General features: G+C 45.2%; 1 protein-coding gene across 3 annotated transcripts in view; it reads left to right on the top strand.

Annotated features, from left to right (window-relative positions):
• Positions 1 to 21,825, top strand: part of GFRA3 (GDNF family receptor alpha 3) — a 41,970-nt gene that overhangs the window by 18,706 nt on the left and 1,439 nt on the right. The gene's annotated exons all lie outside the window — the stretch shown is intronic.

The raw sequence follows: 21,825 nt of genomic DNA, 5'->3' as shown, positions 1-21,825 counted from the left end.
AGATACCTTTCAGCATGCATGAGTAGAGCTTGAACTACATCATCCTTTTTATCAGCTTCAGAGCATGGACTTATATGAATGCATATTCCTACATATATCGTTTATTTAACCAGTTATTTATCAATGGATATTTGGTTGTCTTCCCATTTTTCTCTCAACCAAGTTTTAAGGTAGTGAGCAGGTGACTGGGGGTAGGATGTGCAGAAATGCTGCCGAGTGGCGGGTAGAATAGGAAAGCCTCTTCTTACACATTTTTGTATCCCCATAGTACACGCTGCCCCCAGAAAATGCTAGGTCAACATTCCTCCCTGCAAACTTCAGTGGGGGCACTTGGAGACCTTCCCCTTCACCCCTCCCAGGAAGATCTCTGAGCTGGCAAAGCCTCTCCATTTGCTTTGACTCCATTAGCCTGGGGCTGGGGGTGTGAATGGTACAGTCATTCCTTGCTAAGTGCTTGAATTAGACTAATAGGTCATCTGTGCTTTTCTCTGAATAAGGTCCAAATTTCTGGTAAACAACTAGGCCACTCCCCAAGCCCAGGGCCCAGAGCCAAGACCTGGGGTGGGGGCACAGTGGCTGGACTGAAGCTTTTAATGGTATCCAGGCTGATTGGAATGGCGAATGCCATTAGACTAGCTCCTGGGTAACAAGGAGGGAAGGGCCACTGACAGCAGTGGTAAATGGGGAGTGCTGAATTACAGGCCTCTGCATCATTGGGGTAGAGCAGACTGTCTTTCATTTTATTTATTTTATTTATTTTTTCAGACTGTCTTTTAAACAACGCCCTTCATATTCACCCATTCATTCATTCATGCATTCATTCAACAAACCTTTAACAAGCATTTGCTCTGTGCCAGGTTGTAAGTATTTTTCAAGATCTTCCCTTGACCATTTATGAGCTGCCATTTTGGTGAAGGGGCAGCCCAGGACTCTAGCAGCCAGACCTCAAGTTTGGGCAGTTGAGATTTTTCATTTATTCTGGTTGATTATAACCCTCAGCTCTTTGACCTTGGGAAATACGCTTTACCCCTCTGAGCCACCATTTCTTCCTGTCCACTGGGGATGCCAATGGAAATACCTAACTTAAAGGGTTGCCATTTTTATTTTGCTTTTCTAATTTAAAAAAATTTTTAAGTTTATTTATTTACGTAGAGAGTTGGGGAGGGGCAGAGAGAGAAAGAATCCCAAGCAGACTCTGCACTGCCTGTAGCACAGAGACCAACATGGGGCTCAAACCCACAAACCATGAAGTCATGACCTGAGCCAAAACCAACAATCAGATGCTTAACCGACTGAGCCACTGGCACCCCTGTTTTGCTTTTCTTACAAAAATAAATATAACATCATCAATTTATCTTCAGCCAAAAAAAACTAATTGGCAGTATCAACTAATGTTTATATCAATTTTAATGGTTTTGGTTGGCAAGTTTTTTGGCATCTTATTTCTATAAAAGCTTATAAGCATGAGGAATTTATGCTTGTTTTGCTCTCCATGCATATTTAAGTTAGATAATAGTAAAAATATTTAAAACCTATTTTAAAAATCACGATTTTTTTGAAGACTGGAAGTAATACTTAGCACAGCATCTGATACAAGATGGGTACTCAATAAATGGCAGCTATTATTATTATGACCTCTGGGAGGGGATCTGTGGGTACCAGATGTTCTGCTTCCTGCCCAGGAGGAGTGGTGAGTGATGGTGCTGGCTTTCCTTCCAACTGTGGGCTGAATTCTGGGTGGGGCTGCCCCTGGGAGATACTATTCAAGCTCTGAACTCCAAGATGTAAGCCAGAACTCTGGGTCTGTGTCTCAGATCTGAGGGACCTTGGACAAGGCACAGAGTCAAAGAGAGTTAATGTGTTAGTCAAGGACCTTTTGGTTGAATGTAACAGAAATACTGGAATTGCTTAGTAAAAGGGGAATGTCCTGAAACCCAACCCCAGGAAATTCATCCAGGCCTTGGGGTGCTGAGACTGGTGAGTCAGGAACCAGTCTTGATTGCCCTCTCTTGAAGGCCTAGACATCTTGAACCATCTACTTCATTCTTTCTGCAGACCTACTTCGAGTTCACCTAAGTGATCTCCCATTCTAGTTCGAAATTCACAGAAAATCTGATTGTCTATGCATAGGTTCTAGATTGGCTTTTCTGGGTTGAGAGACAATGCCAGGCCTGTCTGAGGGACACAGAGTGGCTCAGACAGGCCCAATGGCATAGACTCCTGTCAGGGAATTGCAGTGGGTCTTAATTACCTGAAGTCAGGGCTTGCTTCTTTTGTGGCTTTTTTCCTGGCCTTGGAGTATCTCCTGAGCTTCCTTCTTGGATGCCCTGAAGGGATGGGAATGTAGGAACACAGACCAGGTGCTGAGGCTCTGGGTCTGAGAAGTACCCTTGGAGGTAGATCTGAGTGGAGGTTCTTTTTTAATTTTTTTTTTAATGTTTGTTTATTTTTGAGAGAGAGGGACAGAGACAGAGCATGAGTAGGGGAGGGGCAGAGAGGGAGACACAGAGTCCAAAGTAAGCTCCAGGCTCTGAGCTGTCAGCACAGAGCCTGATGGGGGCTTGAACTCATGAACCATGATCTCATGACCTGAACCGAAGTCAGATGTTTAACTGACTGAGCCATCCAGGTGCCCCTGAGTGGAGGTTCTTTATGCCTGCAGAAGGAGGCTTTGCTAGATTTTTGGTTCTGGCAGTTGAAGAGTAAGGCAAATTGAAGGGAATCAGAGAATGCCATTCCTAAATATACTACTTGGTGTAAGGATTATTTTGACCTGAAGATGATAGAGAATCAACAGATTCAGGAAGAGTTCTCTGCCCTCCCCTTAACTGTCTGAAAGCAGGGCATGATTGAGGATGGGGAATCAACACCAAGATGAGTTTGCAAAAACCAGCCTTCCTAAAATAGCCCTTAGCTTCCATTAGTTTCCCCCATATACTTCCTAGTCACTTCCCCACAATTTATTGTCCTGTGACCCCAAACCCTCTTTACTTTGTTAAAAGGGTATATAAGACCCCTAATTTAACCTCAGGTCTTATTTGAGTTTCACTTCTTTTTGTAAACTCCTGTGCAGGTAAATATTAATACAATTTTTGCCTTTTCTCCTGTTAATCTGCGTTTTGTTAGTTTAATACACAGGTTTCCTGATACTGAACATAAGAGGTAGAAGAAAATATTTTTCCCTTTGACAAAAGTACTGCCATTTCTTTGGCTAATAACCCTCTATCTTCACCTCTACATCCCATCTGACCAACATTCGTAGTCTCTCACCCTCTTTCCTCTCTTAGGATCTCTGGTTGTCAGAAACTCCAGTCTCTTTTTAGCATCTCTGCTTCTCTCAGGAGGAAGACTCTTCACATCTGGAGCTTGGGAGACTTGGTCCAATAAAATTCCCCTTGCACATATTGAGCTGGTCAAGGCCCTAACTGACATACTGTACATGGGTGTGGAGGTGGAGGACTAACACTTATTAAGAGCTTCATGTGTGCAAAGCATAATGCTAATGGCTTAATGAGCATTATTTCATTTACTTTTCAGAACTATCCTATTTTTTCCCTCTGTTTTACAAGGGACTTAACAAGGCCAAGCAATTTGTCCAAGTTACAGGGCTAACAAGTGACTGATCCAGGAATCAAACCTCAGCCTTCCTGACTCCCAGGCACAATCTTTGATACACATCACATTTGTCCAGTGTTGGGGTGAGGCCCTATGTCTTAAATTAGAACAGAGACTATGATGAGGAGTGTGGGGGTAAGGGGGAGCTCTTTTAGGCTATAGTTATGGTTTCTGGGAAGAGAAGGTATTTTGGCTGGACCTTGAAGAAGTAGGATTTAATTAGGCAGAAATGGGGGGGGGCACCCCAAAAACCAGAATGAGCAAACAGAGACTGGAAAGGGCAGGGAGTGTTGAGGGAATTACAGGTAGTCTGCCATGACTGGAGTTCTCTGGGGGAAAGGTGCTCCCATGTCTTCAGGGCCACTCATTTCCCAACCTGACTGCCTGGGCGGGGGAGGTGTCTCCTCTGCAGACACACCAACTGCAGAGCTGCTGTTCTGAAAACCAGGCCCATGGAGCAGGCAGGAATCCTGAGGAAACAATGTGAAGATTTCTGGCCTGGCATGCTTGGCATCCGCGACCACAGGGAGCTCCATGGCCCCTTAACCCCTTGCTGACATCCCAGGGCACAGAGGTCAGTGTGTGGCAGGGAGAGGATGAAGTGAGCCTGTGTCTGGGCTGGGAACAGTGACAGGCAGAAAGGAGGAGCCCATCCCCCACAGAGGGCTAGAGCAAATAGCCCCTCCCTGGGCTGACCCCACTCCAGTTGCTGTGGTCAGCTTGAATATCAGGCATTTGTTCTGGGAGTATGGTCTCCCCAGATTTTGGTTGGCTTTGGGGTTCCAATGGAGGCTTCTTCCTGCTGAGCATCTACTGTGGACCACATAGGGCAGGCAGTAGGTTGCCACAGAGATGAAGACAAGTGTTGTGGTAGAGACAGATAAACAAATAATAAAGACATCATTATTTGAGTACTTGGTCTGTGTCAAACACTGCACTAAGAGCTCAATGTGTATATCTTTAAAGCTGAGCTGCCTCATAGGCTTGTCTCCACATGGTATCAATCTGGCATCCACAATATTTGAAACAAATTTAAATAACGACTGCACAGTCTTTTGGAAAAAATACACAGCAAAACTTAAAATCCTCTTTCCCCATCTGTTTCTCTGTATTATATGTACAAAGCAGCCATCTCTACACAATCTTTCCTCTCTCTCCATGCTCCTGGGTAGAGGTTTATGCCATGAATATATACAGTTAATATTTTTTCCCTTATCTCACGTGTATAATCCAGTTGAAACTTCATTATAGCCCTCTGAAGGCAGGCACTATTATCCCCATTTTACAGATGGGGATAGAAGTCTAGAAGTTAATTCTTGCCCAGAGTCACACAGCTAATCACTGGCAAGTGCATTTGAAGCAGATTCTGTTTGTTGTGAAAGAGCATGTGATCCAGGGCCTGTGAGACTCCTGAGGGACAGTCAAGACAGTCAATTCATGGGGGGGGGGGGGGGGGGGGCTTCATTCGGAGGAGGCTACATTTGAGTAGAACCTTAAAGGATAATAGAAGCTCAACAAACAGAGATGAGCGACAGAAGTGTTTCTTAGGAAGGGAGTGACACCTAAGAGGTGAGCACATCACACAGTGGGATGTCCAGAGAGAGACAATCTTGTTCCTCTCCCTCTGAAGAGTGGTTCCTCTCCTCCTGCATTTAGGAGACTTGCCTCATTTCCCATCTTTGCCTTAGGCAGATTCTGCCTGTGCCCTTTAACAGTCTCCATCACAAAGCGGCCTTGTGGCTTCTGAAAGAGACCCTCTAATTCAGGCTGGCTCCCTACCACCCACCCCCACGCCCCAAAGGGGAAGAGAACTCCCTTCTAGGCCAAGTTAAATCACTTAATTCTTAAGGAATTACATGTCAAGCTTGTGTTAGGGAACGTAGCTCTCTAGTCTTTAAGAAAAACATGTTGTAGTGCAAAGAGTACAATGGAAAGTGGATCCAGCCTGATCTGGGTTTGAATTTCAGCAAAACTCTCAGCTGAGTGAATTCAAGCAAATTGCTTAATCTTGTGAAGCTTCAGCCTCTTGATCTAGAAAATGACTATTGCTAAAAAGTGGTGACTGATAGATTTGTCAGAGAGGAAGAGGAAATGGCTGGCGGGGAATATATTGATCTAATATTTACTTCAGTGTTAGGTGTCAGGGACTTGTCAAATCCAGGTTTCTCCTGCAGGAAGTGTACAGTATGAGATGTTAGGTACTTGGGTGGGAAGGTGACTCCCAAGAAGTAGAAGGAAAGAGAGGAGGAGGTGGCTAAGCATGGACAGGGTTCCCAGTCCTGAAGTCTTGTTGTCTTGCTGGAACAATTCCATGAACCTCTCCTAGCCTCAGTTTCCTCACTTTGAAATGCCAACCCAACTTAATGAATATTGGCCAAACTCTTGAATTGCTATTTCATCCATTTTATTTTTAAATATATTTTTCCATAATTTGCCTCATCCCAGAGGAGATTTGAGGTGATATTTATTTATTTATTTATTTATTTATTTATTTATTTATTTATTGTTTTAAAATGCTTATTTTTGAGAGTAAAAGACAGGGCATGAGTGGGGGAGGGGCAGAGAGAGAGAGGGAGACACACACACACAGGATCTGAAGCAGGCTCCAGGCTCCAAACGTCAGCACAGAACCTGATGTGGGGCTCAAATTCACAAACTCTTGAGACCATGATCTGAGCCGAAGTTGGACACTTAACCAACTGAGCCATCCAGGTGCCCCTGAGGTGACTTTTAAAAATACACATTTTGGGGCACTTGGGTGACTTAGTCGGTTAAGTGTTGGACTCTTGATCTTGGCTCAGGTCATGATCTCACAGTTCATGAGACAGAGATCCAAGTCGGGCTCTGTGCTTAAGAGCAAAGAACCTGCTTGGGATTCTCTCTCCCTCTCTCTCTCTCTCTCTCTCTCTCTCTCTCTCTCTCTTCCACTCCTCTCCCTCTCTCTCTCAAAATAAATAAATATACTAAAAAAAATAAATAAATAAAACTAATACAAAATGAAAATAAAGGCCCACAAACCAGGTTGCAGAGAGAATCAGAGTAAAAGTGAATGACCGCCAGATCATTTCAGTAACCTGTAAAACCTGTGAAAAGGTCCTGCGCAGATGAATCCCATTTTCACAGAACCCTTAGCATATAATACTTGCCTGTAGTAGAGGTTAGAAAATATATCTTAACCAGAGCTACAGGTAATATTCCTATTTCACAAATGAAACTGAGGTTAAGTCCTGCCCTGGTCCCAGTATATAATGTGCATGGGTGAAGGGGAGGGAGGAAAAATCCTTTGTAACTTATACTGAAGTATGAAGTTTGGGACCCCTGTGTGTTTGTGTTTGTCAAAAGACCACAAGCTGCCTCTGCTTTCTCCGTCCCCCAAGGGATTACAGACCTGACCATTTGGGTGAAATGACCATTCAGGAGAGGGAAGGCAAAGGAGAATAAACCCCAATCAGTATTTCAATGAGTTATCCTGTCACACTAAAATAAATATTGAGTGCTTATTATCTGCCACCTAGTGCGCTAAGCACTTCACATTTTGTATATTTTACATTTAAATTTAGTTTAAATTTCACATTTAAGTACAGTTTAAATTATATATTGGAGGGTAGGAAGCTTACGAGATAAGGGCACACTCGGGTAAGAAAGGGTGAGAGTCCCACCTCCCTCAGCCGCTTGCTGCACAGCCTTGGTGATTGCTGTGTTCCTCCACTTGTGAGCCCAGCTTCCTCCATCCGCCTCTTGGGTCGTTGTAATGAATCAGTAAGCTTAAAGCATGTTAAATGTTCTGCCCAGTGTTGGCACAAACTAAGCAACAACAGCATAAACAACGGCAGCAAACGTTTAGTGACGGATCAGGACCGAAGGCGCATCCAAAACCTGAAACACGACCCCCCACGTCGGACCCCAGTGGCAGGGCTCTGGGTTTAGTCAGGGCGGTAACGGCCGCCCCCACTCCCACCGCTGGCGCGGCTCCTCGGCGCGGGCTTCTCGGCGCGGGCAGAACCGCGGTGGGGAAGCCGCAGGCTGCGTGCGGGGAGGCGCGCCGCCTAATGCAGTTGTCAGTTAATTAGGGGAGAAGGTTAGGTCATTAACGGCGGGATCGATGCAAAGGGAATTAAGAGGCTCTGGCAGCGTCGCCGCCGCGCTCTCTGCGCGGGCCCGGGGCCGCATTCAACAAAAATTCGATACGCATTAGCAGAGGATCGGAGGCCGCCCGGGTCGCGAGGCCGCCGAGTGCACGAGCTGCTCCTGGGTCAGGCGGCCAGGGCGGGACGCGGTGCCCTGCTGGGAAGAGCCGGTGCCTGGGCGGGCACCACTGCCTGCGCGCGCCGCCCGGGAGTCTCTGGGAGGTGCGGGGTGCAAGGCGAGGGAGGCTGGAGGTCCTCGCAGGCGAGCATGGCCGCTTGATCCTGGGGAGGCTGCGGATACAATGACGGGTTAACGTTTAAACATTCCAAAGAGCTCCTCCCGCGGTTCCCCAACTCACTCTACCACTGCCCCTCACCGTCCCCCCTGCCATTCATCCTTCATACCCAGTGACCTTAGTCACAGGGAAGCTGCCCTGACCTCCCCAGGGTAGGCCAGGCCACCCTGTAACCCTCCCACCCAGTACTTACCTCTCCTTCATAGCATTTATCACAGTGTTGTTACATGTGTGCGATCTGTACAACTTTCTGGCCAATGCCTTTCTCCTGACCAGATTGCAAACTCCAGGAAAGTGAGGCAGTGTACATCTGTTTTGTTTACCTGCGCCCACAAAGCCTGGAACATGGCCGGTGCTCAGTAAATATTTGCAGGAAGAATGAATCCCCTCAGCAACCCAGTGAGTTAATTGGTAGGATGAGGAAATGATGGCTCAAATAAATGAAGTGACCTGCCCAACATCACAGCCATCTTCCAGCCTCCAAGCCCTTCCCTTGAACAAATGTTCTCATCTGTCTGAATATTAGCTTTTCCATCCAGGGAAAAATAATTTATAGCTGCCTTCATACTATGTGCCAGGGAGTGTGCTAATATTTATTTGTATTTGCTCCTTTAATTCTTACAACAACCCTGTGAAATACAAATCATTGGTTATAAAGGAGGAATTTGAAACTAGCAAGGGCTGGGCCCATCATTTGCCTGTTTGCCCTCAGATCCATCACCCCCTTTCTGATACTGTTTTTCATGGGTGGGCCACCCCCACACTTCTACCTCCATTCCACCTCCGGTCAGGCTGGATTTCCCAGGCTCCTTTGTCAGCTGGATTTTGGCTGATTTTGGCCAATGGTAGCCACTCTACAAGATTGGAGAGCTGAGGATAGGAGGACCCAGAATACCCCTATCCTTGACAGCTTCTGGGCTCCATGTCCTTCCTTTGGCCTCCAGACTAGATGGTAGTGGTTTCTTGCTCTTGCTAATCTCTGGGTTACCTCACTTACCTCGTATGGCTTTAAAGTTCTTCTGTCACTTCTGCCACCTGAGTGGCCACAGTGTTAAACTCTCTATATTAAATTTCCTCTGTTTGAAATAGTTCGAGTAAATTAATTTTCCTGTAAGAGCTATGATTTGAATCCAGATCTGTCCGACCATGAAGATGTGCTTAAAGCTTTCCCCAGGAGATGAGAGCAGGCAAAGCAGTGCAAGAGTGATAACCATTTAACCACCCTGCCCAGAGAGCTCTTTCTAGGTCCCTTCTGTGAGAGAAATTAAAGATAATGGTCCACTCATAAAACCTATTCATTATTTATTTTTAGGTTTAAGAAATTCTACTTTCCATAGCTAAAATATTGTTTATACCTAGAAATGAAGATATTAATAGCATCTACCCACTAGAGTTATGAAGATTTAACGAACTAATGTATGCCAAACACCTCGCATGTGGTGGATGTCCCATGACAACTCCTTCCCCCACTCCTTTAAAACCTAAAAGAATTTTTAGTACCTACGTTTTTTTTTTTCAGCTTGGTAATCCTGGAGTGTGGAGGACAGGGGCTCTGTCCTTGATTTCGTAGTATTGTCCTTATCCATCGTGCTGTAGATTCACCTTGCCCATTAGACCAGTGAGTGAGAAGTAGTAATCAGAGGGCTCACCCAGCAGCAGAAGATGTGTGCAGTGATTGTTAGTTCTGAGTGAATGCTACTAAATCAATTGGACTGCCCCAGAGACTTGGTTGGCAATGAATGAGAGTGTGAGGTGCTTTTGACACACACATCCAGGATCTGATTTGAGCAAAGATGTCTGCTCAACAGTCCCAAGGGCAATTTTCTCCTGATTGATTTGCAACTTTCAATCTTAATGGAAAAGAAGCCAAGTGTAAGGGAGGTAGTTTTTGTCCTGAACCAGAAATCCTTCTTGTACTTCTCTTTCTGAACTTGGGGTGAGGGGTGGTGCCATCTCCTATTACCTGCCGAGAGGCTACAGAGGCCAAAGTTTGCCAGAGAAGGGTATTTAAGGTGCGTTGGTAGTTGGGGGAGAGGAGCTTCTTAACCTACACAATCCCATTGACTTGGGAGAACCAGGAGACCAGAAACTACTCTTGATGATAGAACAACTGCAGATAGCAGGTCAGGTCTCCAGCAACCATATTCTGGAGCCTGGTCCTGTGGTGTCCTGTCTGTACCCTGGACAAGGAACTTCATTTGAGTCTGCCCTGACCATTGCACAAATTGCTGGGGGGCTCATTTGGAGTCATCGATGTAAATGCCATTTGAGGAAGTTTGCAGATTACAAACATATTTGAGGTTATGGTTTTAAGCTGTTCAGCTGAATATTGCTTTTTTTTTTTAATTTTTTTTTCAATGTTTATTTATTTTTGGGACAGAGAGAGATAGAGCATGAACGGGGGAGGGGCAGAGAGAGAGGGAGACACAGAATCGGAAACAGGCTCCAGGCTCTGAGCCATCAGCCCGGAGTCCGACGCGGGGCTCGAACTCACGGACCGTGAGATCGTGACTTGACTGAAGTCGGACGCTTAACCGACTGCGCCACCCAGGCGCCCCTGAATATTGCTTTTTACAATAGCATAGGCCTGTACCCCTAGAAATAAATAGCACAGGGTTTGGAGTCAGGTAAACCCTGGTTGCAGTCCTACTCATTGTGACTAAACATTTCTGAGCTCCTCCTTCCTTCCTCTTCTGTTAAAACAGGATTGATAATGAGAAGTAGTTAGATGAGAAGGGTGAAGAGGAGTCCTCCATGGAATTACAACTTCAAAATGGCCACAAAGGGGCGGCTGGTTCAGCCAGTGGAGCATGTGACTCTTGCTCTTCCAGGTAGTGAGTTCGAGCTCCATGTTGGGTGTAGAGATTACTTAAAATCTTGGGGGAAAAAAAATGGCCACAGGAAGAAACACCAGCAAATTCTGAAATTTTCAAAAGTTTGAAGTCATAAGCTTAGTTGAGAAGTGCTAACATGTTATGGGCTGAATTGTATCTCCCCAAAATTCATGTGTTGAAGCACTAACCCTCGGTACCTCAGAAGTACCTTATTAGAAGACAGGGCCATTGCAGATGTGGTTAGTTCAGATGAGGTGCTGCTGGAGTAGGGTGGGCCTCTAATCCAATATATCTGATAACCATACAAAGGGGGGAAAATTAGACATTGACAAGCACAGAGGGAGAATGTCATGTGAAAATGAAGGCAGAAGTCACAATGGTGCTTCTATAAGTCAGGGAATGCCAAAGATTGCCAGCACATCACCATCTAGGAGAGAGGCCTGGAATAGATTCTAACAGCCCCTAATAGGAACCGACCCTACTGACACCTTGATTTTGGACTTCTAGCCTCCAGAACTGTGAGACAATACATTTCTGCTGTTTAAGCCACCCAGTGTTTGGTACTTTGTCACAGCAACCCTAGCAAACTAACATATGAAGCACACAAATCCAAAAATGCCTCCCTTCTGTCTCTCTAGCAGTAATTCATACTCATGCCCTGATTTTTAGATCTATGTGTTCAGGCCTCAAACCATTTCTGTTTTAACAGCTGGTGTCAGGCATGCTTCTAAGCAGCAGGCAGAATGGGGAAACCCTTGACCTGTTAGTGCCAAGGAGTCCAATCAACTACACCCATGTAATTAAACAGGAATACAAAGAAATTCCTGCTTCGGTCTGAAGAGTTTAAAAAAAGTTTAGGGAAAAAAAAGTTTGTAATTATTTAGCTGTTTTACACTAACGTTATAAGAATGAGTAATAATAATTGCTTGGGGCACCTGGGTGGCTCAGTCAGTTAAGTGACCAACTCTTGATCTCAGCTCAGGTGGTGATCCCAGGGTTGTGAGATGGAGCCCCGTGTCAGGCTCCACACTGAGTGCGGAGACTGCTTAAGATTCTCTCTCTCCCACTCCTCTTTCCCCTCCCCACTCTCACATGCATGCATGCATGCTCTCTCTCTCAAAAAAAAAAAATTGCTGAACATTGATTATTATGTGTCAGAGAATTTGCTAAGTGCTTTGTGTATATTATTTAATCCCCTCAAAAACCTTAGAGATAAGAACCGTTGTTATTTACATGTTATGAGACTCAGAGAATTAGCTTGTCCCTAAACACGCAGTGAGTCAGTAGTAGGACAGACCTCTGACCTAAAGTGGCCTCAGCCCAGAGTCCAAGTTCTTTGTTACAATGCTGCTCTTTCTCCCAGCCTAGCACATAGTGAAAGTTCATGGAATATTAGTTGTCTCCCTTTGTCTGACTTAGTCTTATAATTGATTTAAAAGCTACTGCTTGTTCCGCCTGCTTTTTCAAGCTCAAAACGAAAGAAAAGTGACTGGCACATAGTAAGTGCTCAGTAAGTGTTAGCTGTTATTACTATTAATATTGCATTGTATATGTTCCTCTGCAGCAAGGAAGGTGAATCCCTAGTCTATTGCTAATAGTAGGTACTTAGAAGTGTTCTTGAATGAACAAGGCCGATGAGGTAGGGGCCTGGAAAGTAAAGTTGATCTAGGAAAAAATGATAAGTGAGGGTGGGGAGTTAAGGCTGAGGGAGGGAGCGAGGGACAGAGAAAGCAGTTGGCAGAAGGCCAGACTCCACTTTGCCTTTGGTGAGGCTGTCCCTGGGGGTTTGGAGTTGGGGGGAGGGCAGTGTAGCCCCTCTGCTCCTGATTGGTCAGTTCACCTAGCTTTATCCTTTATTCCTTCCCTTTTGGGGTGATGGGGAGGCTGCAGCTTGTGGTTACATAAAGCTTCCAGGAATTCTTCCAGGAAGAGGACAAGTTCATGAAGTGCTGGCAAATTCTGGGGGTGAAGAAGTCTGTGAGCAAGAGTGATTGGTGTACCTGCAATCAGTGCAAGGGTGAGGCAGGAAGGCATGGGAATTAGGTGGTTTGAGTTATAAATCCCAGCTCTCCCGTTTCAGCAGCTGTGTGACCTTGGGCAGGTAATTTACCTGAGTCTGGTTTCCTCTTCTGTAATAAGAATGAAATGGTATCTACTGTACAGGCATTTAAATGCTAAGTACAGCTGAGGCGCCTCAGTGGCTCAGTTGGTTCAGCATCGACTCTTGGTTTTGGCTCAGGTCACAAACCCACAAACTGTGAGATCGAGCCCCCTCATCGGGTTCCACACTATCAGTGAAGAAACTGCTTGGGATTCTCTCTCTTCTGCTCTCTCTACCCCTCCTGCTCTTTCTCTAAATAAATAAATAAATAAATAAATAAATAAATAAATAAATATTTTAAAAAATGCTTAATATAATGCCTCATAAATAATTGCTGTTATTGTTATAATTATAATTATTATTATTTTTTTTTGAGACAGAGAGAGACAGAGCTTGAGCAGGGGAGGGGCAGAGAGAGAGGGAGACACAGAATCCAAAGCGGGCTACGGGCTTTCAGCTATCACCACAGAGCCCGATGTGGGGTTCAAACTCATGGACTGCAAAATCATGACCTGAGCTGAAGTAGGATGCTTAATCGACTGAGCCACCCAGGCACCCCGTTGTTGTTATTATTTTAAGTGTTAGGCTTTGATGTCCTCTCTACCTGAATACATGGATTCACCAGTATCCTCCTCTTTCTCTTGTTCTCTCAGTCCTGGAAATTTGAGCAAAGTATTTCCGAATGCCTCTTGATATCTCCATTTTCTCCTGGACCTTCCAGTGGGGCCAGGCCTTTGCACACTTTTGTGTGGCCCCAGGATATTTGCCTTCATGACTCTGGGATGGTCCCCGCCCCCAGCAGCCCAGGAATGATTGATAAAAGCCTTATCTGAGTCACTTTCCATTATGGGATTAAATCAGACTTGCTTTGGGGCCTTCTGGCTGCTACCCCAGGCTGGATGCCAACAGCTCCCGGTTATTGCCTTTGGCCCAATCTGAGGTCATCACACCTCTATGGACCCAAGGGGCCTTCAGAGGAGAGCTTGTGGCAGCAATTTGGGATTAGTTTCAGTTAACGATCATGGCTAAGCATGGAGGCCACAAGCGGGCCACATGTACTAGGCACGATGGTGGAGCAAATAGGAGATTGGACACTTACCCAGCCAGCTCCAGTCTGAGTCAACAAATGATAGGCTCCTTCAGAGCAAAAGACGGGATGTCAGAGATTAGCAAGGAGAGTAGTGGGGCAAAATAATAATTGTGTACTTGCAGGCAAGTTGCTAAATTTCTCTGAGCCTGAGGTTCTTCAACTCCCAACTTGGAACACTAACATTTACTACAAAGGTTAATGTAAATGGAAACGTACTAGTTAAAAGGACAAGATCTTAGGGGTAAGTCTTGGTTTGGATCCTGGCTTGGTCACCCACTGGCCTTGTGCCATTGCTGTTAACTTCTCAGAGCCTCAATTTCCTCATAGCTGTGAAGGAGGAAATAATACTTCCTTCCCAGAGATGTGAGAATTAGAGAAAACTAGGCTTCACGGTTAGCTTTGACTTGGGTGAGTGTGCAGACCCCTTCCCGCTTCACCCCCAATGCTGCTTAGTGAATGGGCACTCGTGGTTTTTCTTCTTTTTAGGGCAGTGTAGAAGGGGAGTGGGTTTAGCCCTCTTGTCTGCCTTCCCAAATTAGAAAGACAGGAGAGAAGTTGCATTTCTCTTGCTAAGGCCTATTGTGCAGGTCTCTGTGTGTGCCCTGGCCAAAGCCTGGACTGAACCAGATGCTACCTCAGCATGAGGTCACCTCTGTGGAGATGTGTTTACTGAACTTGGGTCAACTTGGGACCTTCGAGTAGACAGGTGCAAGCTGTGAGCTACCTGGAAGGCCATCCAAAGACGAGGGAAGCTTCAATGCTCAGAGCCAGGCTGCTCCAGTAAAGGCTCAGTCTGAAGCCTGAGGTGCCAACTCAGGACTCAGCTTGTACTTCATTCTCTCTGCCCAGGTCTTTCACCTTCCTGGCTCCCTTCTTCTCCCTTACCTCTTGTTATTTGCCACCACTTATAAATGTATTGTGGTTGATTATTTCCTGTCCTGGACCCACTTGGTAATCTGGCATGTGTGAAAGGACGCCAGACCCTATGCCTGTTGAAAATGCAAGTCTTTGGGGCTCCTGGGTGACTCGGCTGAGCATCCGACTTCAGCTCAGGTCATGATCTTGAAGTTAGTGAGTTCAAGCTCCATATAGGGCTCGCTGCTGTCAGCCTGTCAGTGCAGAGCCTGCGTCGGATCCTTTGTCCCCCTGTCTCTGCCCTTCCCCCACTTGCGCTCTCTCAAAAATCAGTAAATCTTAAAAAAAAAAAAAATGCAACACTTTTTGTGTACCTACCGTATGCCTGCAATGATCTCATTTCATTCTCAAAACAACCCTACAAGCAAGCTTCTCTTTGTTTTTTAAAGTTTATTTTATTTATTTTGAGAGAGAGAGAGCAGAGAAGGGGCAGAGAGAGAGAGGGAGAGAGAGAGGGAGAGAGAGAAGCCCAAGAAGGCTCTGCACCATCAGCGCAGATCCTGATGTGGGGCTCAAACTCAGGAACCATGAGATGATGACCTGAGCCAAAGTCAGATGCTTAAACCCAGGCGCCACCCCAGCAAGCTTATCTTAATATCCTCCCAATCAAGATAGGGGAAGTGTCCTTCTAAAGAGATGAAACAAATTGCTCATGGTTACTTGTCTAGGAAATGACTGGAGCAGGATTTGTCCAAAGACCACATGACTTCAAAGCCCATGACATTTCCATTCCAACTCCAGATAAAGAGCATTCCCAGTTCTGAGATGCACCTTCTACACTCATGGACCCTGGGCAAGTGTAAGAACTGTGCTGTTTTCTCAGGGAGGGTTCAAAGCCCACCAGAGTGGCCACTGTGGCCTTTAGAAACAATGGGGTGGTAGATGGTCCTCTGATGTCTACCTCAGAGGACAGGAATCGGGCACTGAGCTTGTGGGAGGTGGTATGCTGAGGGCAGAGACTGGTCTATCCAAGTTTTAAAGGGAATGCAGAGGTTCCTGGAGAACATAAGCAATCAAAGACAAAAATGGGGGAGGCAGGTTACTTTGAAGTAGTGCCAGTAGGTGCCCCATGCTATGACACTGGTTAGGCACGTGGGCCTTGGAGCCTGGCAGACCTGGGTTTGAGTGCCACACTGGCAACTGTTTCTGTGGCTGACCTTAGGCAAGGCATTTAAAATCTCCAAGCCTCAGTTTTTTCATCTGTAAAATGGGGATGATGGCAGTACTTTGTTGTGAGGATCAAATGAATACCATGCACATAAAGCAGTTAGCTTAATTCCTGGACCTCAGTCAATGTTAAAAAATGGTATTATTAGTAATAAAATTGGGTTAAGGGTAGACACCTTTCAGAAATGTTGTATATCTTGATCGGGGTGGTGGTTATATGAATGTGCACATATGTAAAAAAAAAATCATTGAAATGAAATGTCAACCTAAGATCAAGAAACCAGCTCAAAGGAAAAACTTGGGATAAAAGAATTGCAACTCAGAGTGCACAGACTTATGTGGAAACCCAAACAGTGTCCTGATTCTAGGAGATGGACTCAAGGTTTTTATAGGGGAGAAAAGAAAGATTAGGTAAGTTGTTTTTAAGAAGAGTTGATTGGTGCTGATAAGGAGGACTAGGCTTGTACTTCATTGATTGGTCAGGTGAAGTAATCACTGGGCAAAAGTCAGTATCAGTCTTTTCAAACAGGATTTTCTTGTCCCTGCTGACTTCTGAGAATATTGGTGGTTTGGTCCAGTTCAAAGGTTTAGAAAACAGGACATGCAAGCCGTTTCTCAAATGACTTCTCTAGCTTTATTTTAAAAATGTTTCTCCTTACATCATTGGTTCACAGTACTGCACTTTTCACATGTGAAAATATGTACTTTTGTGTGTATCTTATACCTCAACAACAACAACAACAAAAACAAGAACAAGAAAAACAAAAGGAAGCTCTTGTGAGCCAGGGTTGAAGTGAAAGGTTAAAAAAAAATGTTTTTTAAAGTTTATTTTTGAGAGAGAGACAGGGAGCGTATGAGTGTGTTGGGGGGAGGGGCAGAGAGAAGGGTAGAGCAAGAATCCCAAACAGGCTCTGCATTGTCAGCACAGAGCCCAACCATACCGGGCTCGATCCCAAGAACCGTGAGATCATGACCTGAGACGAAATCAAGAGCAGGATGTCTAGCTGACTGAGCCACCCAGGTGCCCAAAGCGTTCAAAACATTTTTAAAAACTGTGCAGCCTAAAATGTAGAGAAAAATATATTATGGAGGGATGGATGTCAGGCAGTTAATAAACACATATGGTTTTCCTCCCTGGATTTTGTTGTGCTTCTGGGATTTGTCGGTGTTTTAAAATGTATCATTTTTTATGACTTCTTTTGTTATTCTAAGTGAATATTCATAGTTAAGAAAATGTAGGGATGCCTGGGTAGCTCAGCCGGTTGAGCATCCACCTTCGGCTTAGGTCATGATCTCATGGTTCAAGCCCCACGTTGAGCTTTGCACTGACAGCCAACTTCGGATTCTATCTTCCTCTCTCTCTGCCCCTCCCCTGCTCATGCTCTGTCTCTCAAAAAAATAAATAAACTTAAAAAAAAAATTTTTTTTAATGTAAACCCCACCCCTGTTTGGTAGGGCCTAGCAGTGGGACCCTCTTCCCAACAGGAGAAAAGTCAGGAGTTGCCAGGTTGGATAAAAACAGAGCCACATCCAGAGCACCTTTCTCCCCAGCTGGAAGCAATGAGTGGCCTAGATGTGGGGTCTTGTCCTTGTCCTTGGGAAAGCCTGCCTAATGGGAATGTGCTGTGATCAGGCTCAGTCTGATGCTCCTGCTGAGGGAGCTCCTGCTGGATTATCTCCCTCAGAGATAAAGAGAAGGAGCAACACAATGATGTCAGTCCCATCAATACTCCCTCTTCCCTACAGTTCTCAGCAGTGACCTTGGAGGTGAGGCATCCTTAGGGGGACCTTCCTGAGTCATAGGGATAAAGGACACCAGAAGGGGGGTATCCAGGCTGTGAGCCCCTGATGAGCAGGGCTGGTATCAAGGCATCCCATTACATCCTGGGGCTATTACCTTGGGGAAATGGAATTAGACAAGCCTGCCTTTCCATTATGCAAAGAAAGGGCTTTTCAAGTAAATTTCCATTTAAGTATGAGCTTAGATCAGTGAAGGTACAGCCATAATAGCTTAGATGGTCATCACAGCTATTAAAAATACATTTTTTCCTTTGTGCTCAGGCTGCCTTGTCATATTCATATTGTTCATCCCCAGAAGTCTGTGACTCAACCTTCCCCAAGCTCCTGGGAGCCAGGTTAATGTCCATCTATATTTTCAACTTTTTAATTCTTCAACATACATGATATATGAAATGTATATGCTTGACACAGCCGGTGAGTGTATCCAGAATATTACAAAAAGTAGATCTGGGGATGGAGATGGGCAGTGGGTAGTAAATAAAGCATTCCACTCATTGGTGGTCATTGCTTACAGTGTTGGGCTCCCCTGTCTCTTTACACCATCTTATGCTGCCCATTCTCTGCTGAGGTCCTCAGACATACAGAGTTCATCTTTTTTTAAAGTTAATTAATTATTTATTTATTTTAGAGAGAGAGCAAGAGTGAGTGGGGGATGGACGGGGGGGGGGGGGGGGGGGCGGTGGCCAGAAGATCCAAAGCAGACCCTGTGCTGACAGGGTGATAGCAGCATACCTGATGTGGGGCTTGAACTCACAAACCCTGAGACCATGACCCAAGCTGAAGTCAGACACTCAACTGACTGAGCCACCCAGGCACCCCCCAGAGTTCACATTTAGCTCCAGGCCTTCAAACTGTTGTCTATGCTGCCTGGATACTCTTTTCCCATTCTCTACCGTGCTGACTCTCACTTACTCCAGGTCTCAGTTTGCACCTAATGTTTTCAAGGAAACCACCCAACTCACTCCCACCCCCAGACCAGGGTAGGGCTTTGAATTGGTTTTCTCTGTCTGGGTAACAAACCACCCTCAACCATGTATTTGCTCGTGCTTCTGTGATTTTGACTGGGCTCAGTCTTGCCTGGGGTGACCTCTGCAGCTGCCATCAGTTGTTGGGTTGACTAGGTGCTAGCTCTTTCTGGATAGCCTCTCTCATATGTCAGGAGCCTTAGCCAGAATGATGGGAACAGCTAGGACAGGTGGAATGTCTGAGACAGCCAGTAGGCTAACCTCAGGCTTCCTTACATCGTGATTTTCTGGCAGCAAAACAGTGGCAGTGGAAACTACAAGGCCCCTTGAGGCCAAGGCTCAGAAGTCACATAACATTGTCACTTCCACAGCATTCTATTGGTTAAAGAAAGTCACAAGGCCAGCACAAATTCAAAGGCAGGGAAATAGTGTAACTAATCTCTTGATATAAAGTCACACTGCAAAAGGGCCCATCTCCAGGGATAGTTAGCACACATATAGCTCCCTAAGCTTTTCTTTCATAGCTCTTATCATAACTGTTATTAAATAATTCCTTGTATGGGGGTGCCTGGGTGGCTCACTAAGTTAAAAGTCCCAACTCTTGATTTTGGCTGAGGTCACAATTCACTGACAGCAGGGAGCCTGCTTGGGATTCATTCTGTCTCTCTCTTTCCTCTCTCTCTCTTCTCTCTCTTTCTCTCTCTCTCTCCCTCTTCCTCTCACTCTCAATCCCTCTCAAAATAAATAAATAAGCATTAAAAAGAGTGCTAGACAAATTCCATGAATGTGGGGGTTGACTGTCTCATTCATTACTCTCCCAGAACTTGGCACACAGTGAGAGCTAGGTAGGTTGTTGTAAATGAACACATGGGTGGATGAATGAATGAATAAATGGAAGATAAAGTTCTTAGAATTCTAAAGATGCAGCATAAGGCTTTGGAGATAGTCCCAGGTTTGAATCCCAATTCTATCACTTCCTAGCTGTTTGACCTTAGGCAAGTTGCTTAATCTCTCTGAGCCTCAGGTGGTTTTTTTTTTTTTTTTTCTTTAAAGTAGGGATAAAAAGTAACTCCGCCTCACAGTACAATCATAACTACGAGGGCTTCAACTCCACATTCATTCTCCCCCCTTTTCTTTGAGACCCTCTTGACTTTTCTTACTCATTAAGTGAGGGCTGCTAGTTATCTTAAGAGCCTCACCCGAACTTTAAAGCATTAGAAACTGGATTTTCAGGGCAGAGTACATTCCCCCAAGGTCACCAGGAGTCCATTATATATAGACCCCTGTTCCTACATGACTATTGGTTGTGAACCAGTGGTTCTCAAGTAAGGGTGATTTGGATCCCCCTTCCCCAGTTCATTTGGCAATGTTTGAGATAGTTTTGGTTGTCACAGCTGGGGGATAGTGGCATGCTACTAGCATCTAGTGGGTGAAATCCAGAGACACTAAACATCTTACAATACACAGGACAGCCCTCCTCCAGCCCCAGCAAAGAATTGTCTGTCCCATAATGTTGATAGGGTCAAAACTCTGCTGGAACTGACTGTTCTTTCAATCCTCACCGGGTTTAGATGTAATAAATTCTTCTTGGCAGTAGTTAGCCCTCACCCTTCTTTAGCCTCTGGTGTCTGGTGATAGCCACAGTCCTCCTGTCCCCGGACCTCACAGCTTTGAGCAACAGCTTTTTCACATAAGCAGTTTGAAGAGAGGGTAGGGAGGAAATGGCTCCATCTGTTGGCCAGAGCCCACATTATAGCAGGGAACACTGGATTTTTCCAGCAGAGGCCTCAGGTATGTCATACTTCACTGTACTACACATCCCAAGGGCAGCTGGAGAATGGTAAGTGGGATAGCAAGTGACTGGATAAAGTTGTCACTGAAGCTGCCTGTGTGACAAGCTTGGGGTTAGGGCATAGCGGATTGTATTTAGGGCCTCATTGTATTTAACAACTTCTTATTCTTCTTGGAGTGCTTTCCTCCTTATTCTTTCTTCTTGTATTATATTTTATTTATTTTATTATTTATCATTTTTTTCTCTGACAATAACTCTGTGGTGTAATGGAAATACACATGAACTTGAGAATCAGAGAGACGTGAGTTCAAATTGCAAGTAATTAAACCTCTCCAGCTATAAAATGGAAGGCAATGATATTGATGGTCAGTAATCAATCACACAGGGCTATTGTGAGAATGAGAAGAAATTACATATAAACTACCCAATAATCATGGGGCGCCTGGGTGGCTCAGTTGGTTAAGTGTCTGACTTCAGCTCAGGTCATGATCTCACAGTTTGTGAGTTCGAGCCCTACATTGGGCTCTGTGCTGACAGCTCAGAGCCTGGACCCTGCTTTGGATTCTGTGTCTCCCGCTCTCTCTCTGCCCCTCCCCCACTCATGCTCTGTCTCTCTCTCTCTCTCTCTCTCTCTCTCAGAAATAAAATAAATATTAGAAAAATTAAAACAGAAAACAAAACAAAAAAAAACCCTACCCAATAATTAGCTAAAATACATTAAAATCTTTCTCTCCCTCTCTCCTTTTCTTCTTCACTAACAGAGTAAAGTTTCTTCCCAGCAGGGGCATTAAAAACAGTTGTGTGAGGGGCGCCTGGGTGGCGCAGTCGGTTAAGCGTCCGACTTCAGCCAGGTCACGATCTCGTGGTCAGTGAGTTCGAGCCCCGCGTCAGGCTCTGGGCTGATGGCTCGGAGCCTGGAGCCTGTTTCCGATTCTGTCTCCCTCTCTCTCTGCCCCTCCCCCGTTCATGCTGTGTCTCTCTCTGTACCAAAAATAAATTAAAAAAAAAAAAAAACAAAACGTTGAAAAACAGTTGTGTGGGGCGCCTAGGTGGCTCAGTCGGTTGAGTAGCCGACTTCAGCTCAGGTTATGATCTCACTGTTCCTGGGTTCAAGCCCTGCATC

The sequence above is a fragment of the Felis catus genome, chromosome A1, assembly GCF_018350175.1.
Source record: "Felis catus isolate Fca126 chromosome A1, F.catus_Fca126_mat1.0, whole genome shotgun sequence".
Taxonomy (NCBI): Eukaryota; Metazoa; Chordata; class Mammalia; order Carnivora; family Felidae; genus Felis; species Felis catus.
The sequence above is the reverse complement of the archived record's forward strand: the minus strand, read 5'-3'. Positions and strand labels throughout refer to the sequence as shown.